Here is an 11,152-nt window from a genome sequence, read left to right as displayed (position 1 = left end):
AAAGAGTGTGTGTGTTTTGGGGGGCACAGCATGTATCAGCAGTGGTGGCTATCATCTAAAAATCAAAAATCCCTTTTCTGAGTGTTCTGCACTGTGTCCGCCCCCTGGGGTTCTTGTATGATCCTAGAGAGGGTTAAAAGTCTCCTCCCAATGACAGAGATTGAGTTTTTCACCAGCCCAACAGAGAAGGCTTGAAGCAGATTGAACTTAATCTCGAGAAATAAAGAAATGTGATGTGACATTTTGTGTATTGGGTGTTGCTAAAACTTGTATATCCACCACGGTCACCTTCACAGCAGCCACTTTCACAGAACACCTATTATATGCAAGTAGCTGTGCTAGGTGCTTTTATTCCTTAATTTGTTCATCTATTCAATGAGTATTGACTGAGTACCTATTGTGTGGTGGGCAGTGTTCTTAGAACAGGGCTTAGCACCGAGGATACGACAGTGAGCAAAACAGATGAAGCTTCTCAGGCAGCTTAAATAATTGTGGGAGTCAGAGGCCGGAATGCAGAAGGGAATCCATGTGAGAATCAGATGGAAGAACACTCCAGGCTGAGTGAACAGTGAGGGCAAAGCACGGAGGCAGGAGTGGCTGGGAGGCCAGTGTGGTGGCAAAGAGTGAGCGAGGTGGAGATGGGTAGAGAGAAGGCAAGCAAGATGGAGTAGGGAGATGAGGATACACAGATCATGTGTGAAGGACTTTATTTTATTGGCATCAGCTCTATTAATCAATATCACTTAGTTCCTATTTCTAAGTAACTTCAGTTTCGTGAGGAAGGCAAATCTATAAGCTGGTAATTTTAACCAGCTTGCTAAGTGACAAAATTCTCTTCCTAAAGCTCTCTTCCAACTCTAGTGAACAGAAGGCAGGGCATAGTTTGGGGTGAGGTCCAAAGAAACCTCGCAGTGGGGAATCTGGAGAAATGTATAGGAGTTTGTCAAGAGCTGTGAAGGATCTGAGATTTCTACTCTATTTGCACACTAACAAGTGAGTCACAGTTCCATGGATTCTGGCAGAAGATTCTGGCCTGGATCATCAGAGACAAAAGGCTTTATTACTCACAGCACAGCAGGTGGTATGAGCTTTGTGCCTGCATCTGTTCTGGTTGCCCCCAAGGCTCATGGGGGTGATGTGCAGTGGCCGAGGTAGATGCTGCACATGCTGGGGGTTGATATTACAGCCTAGGAAGCTTGAGCTTAGGAAACCCCAGTCTTTTATAAGGAGGCTGCTAGCAAGTCTCCCCACTCTTTGCCCCGGAGGGGGACATTATCTTTATTATCCTGGCCAGGAAGCAAATCTGCCGTCTGCCTGGAGGGAGCTGCTGTCTCTGTCTGCCAAGGCTATTTGCTATACGAACACCCTGGAGAAGATGGTCCAGAGCAAAAGTTGCGAGGGCCTCTGCCCCCAGGGCATATGCAGCAGCATGGGACACCCATGGAGACCGTCCCCCAGAAGAGTGCAGCTGTTAGGGTTAAACTCTCTTAACACTTTTATGAGTTAACAGTGTTCTGGAGAAGGTTAGATAATGGAGTGCCAGTTTTCCTGACTGTTTAGACTGCTACAGCCAGGCAAAGGAACGACTGCTCATCAAAGGCAAGTGAGAGAGGAATTAGGGGATAGGAAATAGGCTAAATGAGGTACTTTAGGGTAGCAAGTTTCAAAATTCACTTACTCATCATTTTTCAACAAGTATTTCTGCAGTGCCTGCTATGTGCCGATCACCAGGAGGGGGGCCATTCATGATGAAAAAAGGGATGAGCAGAAGAAGGTCCATAGGGCAGGCTACAAAGGGATCAGTGCTAAGGGAGGCCAAGTCTGTTGTCAGCTGGATTTCTAAGCCTGGGCTTCTATCTGGATCACCTGGGCAGACGCCAGAATGATGAAATCAAAATCTGTGGCTAGGGCCCAGGCATCTGCATTAGTTTAAAAACAACATCCCAGGCAGCCGCAGTTGAGAACACTGCATGGACCAATAAATGTGCCAGGTGGTCCTCCTGCCCAGGCTGTTGCTATGGCCTCAGTGGTTGCTTCCATCCTGATGGGTTTTCCAACCTGAGCTGTTGCTTTCCCTGAGTTTCTTCTATGAGGACCCCGGGTCTTCTGAGATGGGCCTCAGTTCTGTACTCTTGGGAAAAGTTTGATCCCAATACAGGATTACTCTAGATACAAGAAGAGTGAAACAATTTTTCTCCAGCTCCAAGGTCTAGGTTGGATGTTTTAACATGCCTTGCCTCTAGGCACTAGTACTTTTTGGGTCTTTTACTGCATCCCAGGACTTGTATATTACCAGTAACATATTTGTGCAGCCATCGGGATAGGAGTAAAAGCATAGACTTTTGAATCAGAGGAATGTGGCTTTGAAATCTGGCTCCACTCTTATTGGCTATGTGAAATTTCCAGACTTCCTAACCTCTCTGGGGCTCAGTTACCACCTTGGTAAGAAGGGGATGATTCCCCACCCTCTTAGGGTTGTTTTAAAGATTAAATGAAATAAAGTGTCTAAGGCTTATAACTGTGTTTTAATACATAGTTAGGATTCAATATATTTTAATTTTTTTATTATCTCATTTAATCCTCAAAAAAACCACTCAACAATAAATCGGCGTTTTGCTGAATTATAGGAGGAAACAGCATCTCATGTATCTCAGAGGATAAATAAGAATGTGGAAGTATAAAATAAGGTCTTTGTTCTTGAGGAACTTACAATCTAGTTGAGTTGACATGACCTCCTTGGAAAGAATTATATGAAAATAAACACAGGTAATGATTCAGAATTCCATCACAATGATATAATTGTGGGTACGTTGGAACAGTGTCTCCCAAACATAATGTGTAGAAAACTTACTTGAAGAGCATATAATATGCAGATTCTCAAGCCCAGACCCAGTAATTCTGGGTCCCGGAGTCTGAAATATACTGTTGAACAGACAGATGGCTCCAGATCACTCTGTAACCATAGCTGATGTGTGAACCACACCTACGCAGTTTGAGAAATCTCCATCTGAAGCAGCTTTTTGATGAGGTAGACTTTCAACTGGGTCTTAAAAATATGGGTAGGCCCTGAACTCTGCCGACCAGAGCAACACCCAGCTCTACCCACCACCAGTCCTTCCATCAGGAAACTTGCACAAGCCTCTTAGATGGCCTCATCCACCAGAGGGCAGACAGCAGAAGCAAGAAGAGCTACAATCCTGCAGCCTGTGGAACAAAGACCACATTCACAGAAAGGTAGACAAGATGAAAAGGCAGAGGGCTATGTACCAGATGAAGGAACAAGATAAAACCCCAGAAAACAACTACATGAAGTGGAGATAGGCAACCTTCCAGAAAAAGAATTCAGAATAATGATAGTGAAGATGATCTAGGACCTTGGGAAAACAATGGAGGCAAAGAGCGAGAAGATGCAAGAAATGTTTAAAAAAGACCTAGAAGAATTAAAGGGCAAACAAACAGATATGAACAACACAATAACTGAAATCAAAACTACACTAGAAGGAATCAATAGCAGAATAACTGAGGGAGAAGAATGGATAGTGACCTGGAAGACAGAATGGTGGAATTCACTGCTGCGGAACAGAATAAAGAAAAAAGAATGAAAAGAAATGAAGACAGCCTAAGAGACTTCTAGGACAGGATTAAATGCAAAAACATTCTCATTATAGGGGTCCCAGAAGGAGAAGAGAGAGAGAAAGGACCCAAGAAAATATTTGAAGAGATGAGAGTTGAAAACTTCCCTAACATGGGAAAGGAAATAGCCACTCAAGTCCAGGAAGTGCAGAGAGTCCCATACAGGATAAATCCAAGGAGAAACACACCGAGACACATAGTAATCAAACTGACAAAAATTAAAGACAAAGAAAAATTATTGGAAGCAGCAAGGGAAAAACGACAAATAACATACAAGGGAACTCCCATAAGGTTAATAGCTGATTTCTCAGCAGAAACTCTACAAGCCAAAAGGGAGTGGCGTGATATACTTAACGTGATCAAAGGGAAGCACATACAACTAAGATTACTCTAGCCAGCAAGGATCTCATTCAGATTCGATGGAGAAATCAAAAGCTTTACAGACAAGCAAAAGCTAAGGGAATTCAGCACCACCAAACCAGCTCTACAACAAATGCTAAAGGAACTTCTCTAAGTGGGAAACACATGAGAAGACAAGGACCTACAAGAACAAACCCAAAACGATTAAGAAAATGGCAGTAGGAACATACATATCGATAATTACCTTAAACGTGAATGAATTAAATGCTCCAACCAAAAGACAAAGGCTTGCTGAATGGATACAAAAACAAGACCCATACGTATGCTGTCTGCAAGAGACCCACTTCAGACCTAGGGACACATACAGACTGAAAGTGAGGGTATGGAAAAAGTTATTCCATGTAAATGGAAATCAAAAGAAAGCTGGAGTAGCAATACTCATATCAGATAAAATGGACTTTAAAATAAAGAATGTTACAAGAGACAAGGAAGGACACTACATAAAGATCAAGGGAGCAATCCAAGAAGAAGGTATAACAATTATAAATATATATGCACCCAACATACGAGCACATCTATACATAAGGCAACTGCTAACAGCTATAAAGGAGGAAATTGACAGTAACACAGTAATAATTGGGGACTTTCACACCTCACTTACACCAATGGACAGATCATCCAAAGTGAAAATAAATAAGAAAACAGAAGCTTTAAATGACACAACAGACCAGATAGATTTAATTGATATTTATAGGACATTCCATCCAAAACCAGCAGATTACACTTTCTTCTCAAGTGCACATGGAACATTCTCCAGGATAGATCACATCTTGGGTCACAAATCAAGCCTCAGTAAATTTAAGAAAATTGAAATCACATCAAGCATCTTTTCTAACCACAACGCTATGAGATTAGAAAATGAATTACAGGGAAAAAATAAAATAAAAAACACAAACACATGGAGGCTAAACAATATGTCACTAAATGACCAAGAGATCACTGAAGAAATCAAAGAGGAAATCAAAAAAAACCTAGAGACAAATGACAATGAAAACACGATGATTCAAAACCTATGGGATGCAGCAAAAGCAGTTCTTACAGGGAAGTTTATAGCTATACAAGCCTACCTCAAGAAACATCTCAAATAAACAATCTAACCTTACACCTAAAGGAACTAGAGAAAGAAGAACAAACAAAACCCAAGGTTAGCAGAAGGAAAGAAATCATAAAGATCAGAGCAGAAATAAATGAAATAGAAACAAAGAAAAGAATACCAAAGATCAATATAATTAAAAGCTGGTTCTTTGAGAAGATAAACAAAATTGATAATCCATTAGCTAGACTCATAAAGAAAAAGATGGAGAGGACTCAAATCAATAAAATTAGAATTGAAAAAGGAGAAGTTACAACAGACACCCCAGAAATACAAAGCATCCCAAGAGACTACTAAAAGCAAGTCTATGCTAATAAAATGGACAACCTGGAAGAAATGGACAAATTCTTAGAAAGGTATACCTTCCAAGATGGAACCAGGAAGAAATAGAAAATATGAACAGACCAATCACAAGTAATGACATTGAAACTATGATTAAAAATCTTCAAACAAACAAAAGCCCAGGACAAGATGGCTTCACAGGTGAATTTTATCAAACATTTAGAGAAGAGCTAACACATATCCTTCTCAAACTCTTCCAAAAAATTGCAGAGGAAGGAACACTCCCAAACTCATTCTGTGAGGCCACCATCACCCTGATACCAAAACCAGACAAAGATACTACAAAAAAAGAAAATTACAGACCAATATCACTGATGAATATAGATACAAAAATCCTCAACAAAATACTAGCAAACAGAATCCAATAACACATTAAAAGGATCATACACCATGATCAAGTGGGACTTGGCCCAGGGATGCAAGGATTCTTCAATATACGCAAATCAATCAGTGTGATACACCATATTAACAAATTGAAGAATAAAAACCATACGATCATCTCAATAGATGCAGAAAAAGGTTTTGACAAAATTCAACACCCATTTATGATAAAAACTCTCCAGAAACTGGGCATAGCAGGAACCTACCTCAACATAATAAAGGCCATATATGACAAACCCACAGCAAACATAATTCTTAATGGTGAAGAACAGAAAGCATTTCCTCTAAGATCAGGAACAAGACAAGGATGTCCTTTCTCACCACTATTATTTAACATAGTTTTGGAAGTCCTAGCCATGGCAATCAGAGAAGAAAAAGAAATAAAAGGAATACAGATGGGAAAAGAAGAAGTAAAACTGTCACTGTTTGCAGATGACATGATACTATACATAGAGAATCCTAAAGATGCCACCAGAAAACTACTAGAGCTAATCAATGAATTTGGTAGAATTGCAGAATACAAAATTAATGCACAGAAATCTCTTGCATTCCTATACAGTAATGATGAAGAATCTGAAAGAGAAATTAAGGAAACACTCGCATTTACCACTGCAACAAAAAGAATCAAATACCTAGGAATAAACCTACCTAGGGAGACAAAAGACCCGTATGCAGAAAATTATAAGACACTGATGAAAGAAATTAAAGATGATACAAACAGATGGAGAGATATACCATGTTCTTGGATTGGAAGAATCAACATTGTGAAAATGACTATACTACCCAAAGCAATCTACAGATTCAATGCAATCCCTTTCAAACTACCAATGTCATTTTTCACAGAACTAGAACAAAAAGTTTCACACTTTGTATGGAAACACAAAAGACCCCGAATAGCCAAAGCAATCTTGAGAACAAAAAATGGAGCTGGAGGAATCAGGCTGCCTGACTTCAGACTATACTACAAAGCTACAGTACCGGGGCACGAACCCGTGTCCCCTGCATTGGCAGGCGGACTCTCAACCACTGCGCCACCAGGGAAGCCCAACAAAGCAGTCTTGAGGGAAAAAAGCAGAGCTGGAGAAATCAGACTCCCTGACTTCAGACTATACTACAAAGCTACAGTAATCAAGACAGTATGGTACTGGCACAAAAACAGAGACATAGATCAATGGAACAAGATAGAAAGCCCAGAGATAAACCCACACACCTATGGTCAACTAATCTATGACAAAGGAGGCAAGGATATTCAATGGGGAAAAGACAGTGTCTTCAACAAGTGGTGCTGGGAAAACTGGACAGCTACATGTAAAGGAATGAAATTAGAACACTCTCTAACACCATACACAAAAATAAACTCAAAATGGATTAGAGACCTAAATGTAAGACCAGACACTATAAAACTCTTAGAGGAAAATATAGGAAGAACACTCTTTGACATAAATCACAGTAAAATCTTTTTTCATCCACCTCCTAGAGTAATGGAAATAAAAACAAAAATAAACATATGTGACCTAATGAAACTTCAGAGGTTTTGCACAGCAAAGGAAACCATAAACAAGACGAAAAGACAACCCTCAGAATGGGAGAAAATATTTGCAAATGAATCAACGGACAAAGGATTAATCTGCAAAATATATAAACAGCTCATGCAGCTCAATATTCAAAAAACAAACAACCCAATCCAAAAATGGGCAGAAGTCCTAAATAGACATTTCTCCAAAGAAGACATACAGATGGCCAAGAAGTACATGAAAAACTGCTCAACATCACTAATTATTAGAGAAATGGAAATCAAAACTACAATGAGGTATCACCTCACACCAGTTAGAATAGGCATCATCAGAAAATCTACAAACAACAAATGCTGGAGAGGGTGTGGAGAAAAGGGAACCCTCTTGCACTGTTGGTGGGAATGTAAATTGATAGAGCCACTATGGAGAACAGTATGGAGGTTCCTTAAAAAACAAAAAATAGAATTACCATATGATTCAGCAATCCCACTACTGAACATATACCCAGAGAAAACCGTAATTCAAAAAGACACATGCACCCCAGTGTTCATTGCAGCACTGTTTACAATAGCCTGGTCATGGAAGCAACCTAAATGCCCATCAACAGACGAATTGATAAAGAAGATGTGGTACATATATACAATGGAATGTTACTCAGCCATAAAAGGGAACGAAATTGGGTCATTTGTAGAGACGTGGATGGATCTAGAGACTGTCATACAGAGTGAAGTAAGTCAGAAAGAGAAAAACAAATATCGTGTATTAACGCATATATGTGGAACCTAGAAAAATGGTACAGATGAACCGTTTTTTAGGGCAGAAATAGAGACACAGATGTAGAGAACAAACGTATGGACACCAAGGGGGTAAAGCAGCAGGGGGTGGGGTGGGGTGGTGGTGTGATGAATTGGGCAATTGGGATTGACATGTATACACTGATGTGTATAAAACTGATGACTAACACGAACCTACAGTATAAAAAAAAATAAAATTCAGAACAAATCTAGGTAGACTATGGATGAGCAAAGGGAGCAGGAGAGGGTAATTTTCAAGAGGGGACAAATTATGTGCAAAGCTGAGAAGGCAAGAGAACTATTTGCAGAGCTAACCATGTTAATATACATAGTAATTTAAGTTTATTGGTTTTGCTGGACTTTAATAAGGTAAGTATTTTCTCATTTTCATGACATTTTTCTTGCAAAGAAACTTAATTAACAAACCTTTTCATTTCTTGGAGGTCTTCTCTCCAATAGCCCCACATCTCTTTTGCTGAGCACCACACTAGGGTGTATTTGGATATGGATATTCTATCTAACTTATGCAGAAAGTGAAGCTCTGAGAGTCAGGCAGGTATGAGTGTTCTCTTGATCAAGAGTGAGACAATATGTAAAGTTCCAGGAACTTGGACTGTCCCTGGGATGTGCAATTTGGGATAGATTCCACTGAGAGCTGAGAATTAAGGGGGCAAGCTAGGCCAAGAGTTGAAAACAAATGCCTCACCCCCATTTTTATTGAAGTCTGTTCTGTTTTGTGTTGTTTTAATCAGAGGGGGCTCTCCTGTAAAATATTAAAAATTAGTGGCCAAGATTTTAAAAATGGGATCACAAAAAATGAAATTTCCTACTTCTCTTGAGAAGGTTGAAGATTGGTATATCCCTTGGGGGTAGTTTTGCCTGGAGGTAACAAATAAAACCTTACGTAGTCTGGCTGGGTTTAAACCATAAGAAAATTTGTTATCTCATATAAAACAAATTTCAGAGGTTGGTTCCAGGTGTGGTGTGTCTGAGATCTGCTCCAGGTGTCCTGGGCTCTGTGTGGCAAGATGGTGACAACCGCTTCTGGCATTTCAGAGAGGTACAAATCTGTTCAAAGGAAGAAAGACCATCTCTTTTTGTTTCTTTCTTTGGAAGTTCAGGCATCAAGGTGGCCTTTTCTCATGTGTTATTGGCTAAAATTGGGTCATATGCCCATTCCTATATAAATCACTGACAAGGAAAATTGGCTTAGACCAATATGGCGCCAGCCCTGGAGAATACAATGGGAATAGGATCAACATTCTCTGGGTCACATAGGGGAGGGGATTGCATGGACAAAGAAGTGGAGAATGTGTATTGGGAGGCATTCAACAAAGTCCATTACAATCTGACATTACAGGTTCCATATTTCCTCTTGGAAGAAATTGGCTGGAGCTGGGTTTCTGTTGCCCCCCCTTAAAGGTTGATGGAGTCTTCAGTTTGCCACTGTAACACCCATATTATTTGATATCCTATTTGCCTCAATATTTATGTTACCTGCTTAGCTCCTACAGGCATTTAAGTTTGGGACTCTATTTCTATACACTTCAGGTTTGCCATACTTTTCTTAAGTGGTGTTTCCCATCGATATTATCCAGCATGCTTGGATAATTGATTAGAGTGATTGTTTAATTGCTCCTCTCCCCCTTTGTCCATTAGATGCTGCTTGCCAACCTTCCAAATGATTGATATTTTCTTTCCTCTTGTGGCCAGTTTTCCCCCTCATTTCTTACTTTTGATGATGTACTGATCCTGTGGGCCACCAGGAAAATCCCAGCAAAACTCCTTCATCCCATTCATGCCGCTGTGAAAGGTCTTCAAGAATTTGAGTCTTCAAAAAGCTGCCTCCATAATGAACTAGTCTTAGTGAAGAGAGAAAACATACAGTGCCAATCTTGGCTAGCGACAGGGTGCAATTAACCCAGGATCAAATTGCAGCAAGATGGATTGGGCCAGGTGGTCCAGTTATCCTAACAAAGGGATTATACAGTAAGTGCCCTTCAGAAGGGAGACATTATTCTATGCGGAACTCTAGAATGAAAAGAGACAAGGTTGAACTCTTCACAATTTCCAAACAGATATTATAGAGTAGGGAAACTAGTAAATGATGTTTTAAATAATCATTCCATTTCGTAACTGATGACTGGTACGGCATACATACACTGTCAATTTTGATAGTTCTTGCAGCTGTAGCTACTAGAAAATTCTAGGTTGAAAATATCTTAACCTCTATTAGGTTAAGACCTTTATTAGGAAATTCAGAATCTTGAATAGATTGGGGCACATAATGTAAAGAGAGTGTATGGAATTAATTCATTCTTTCAAAAAGAATTTTTAAAGTCCTTACGCACATGCTTCTGAGTGTTAGGGATATGGCAAGGAGCAATTTGGATTATGTCTTTACTCTCTTTAGATTATATCTGGAAGAGAGTTAATAAAAAAGTAACACATAGAAAAGATAATTTCAGCGTGATGGGTGCTGTGAAGAAAATGAGAAAAACCATGTTTTGGGCAGTAACAGATGGGGAATAGAAGTAGGCAGCTGCATGCTCATAAGTGTTCAACAGCTGGTTCTCTGCAGGGGGAAAGCCCTGATTTGTAGTGTTTGCCAATTTCTTTAGTGTAAATACTCCCATCATGGCTGATTTCAAGCTACCAACATGACTAGGAGTTGGGAACAGATGCCCACAGCATACGCCAGCTCCAGAATACCTCTGGGAGTATGCTACGTTGCTTTCAGAAAGGGCTGTGAGGCAAGACCTGTTTGATAAAGTGACATTGGAGCCAAGATGTGGATGATGACGATGAGGAGCTGGCCATGAGAAGGAAGATCCAGGGCAAGAGCTTTCCAGGCAGAGGGGATATATTGCAAAGGCAAAGGTCCTGAAGTAGAAACAAACTTAGTATATTCTCCGGAGGAAACAAGGATGGTGAGGGAGTAGAGTTTAGAAACAGAAGGCATTAGGAAGTGGGAG

This window comes from Lipotes vexillifer, unplaced genomic scaffold (assembly GCF_000442215.2).
Source record: "Lipotes vexillifer unplaced genomic scaffold, Lipotes_vexillifer_v1.1 scaffold251, whole genome shotgun sequence".
Taxonomy (NCBI): domain Eukaryota; kingdom Metazoa; phylum Chordata; class Mammalia; order Artiodactyla; family Lipotidae; genus Lipotes; species Lipotes vexillifer.
The sequence above is the reverse complement of the archived record's forward strand: the minus strand, read 5'-3'. Positions refer to the sequence as shown.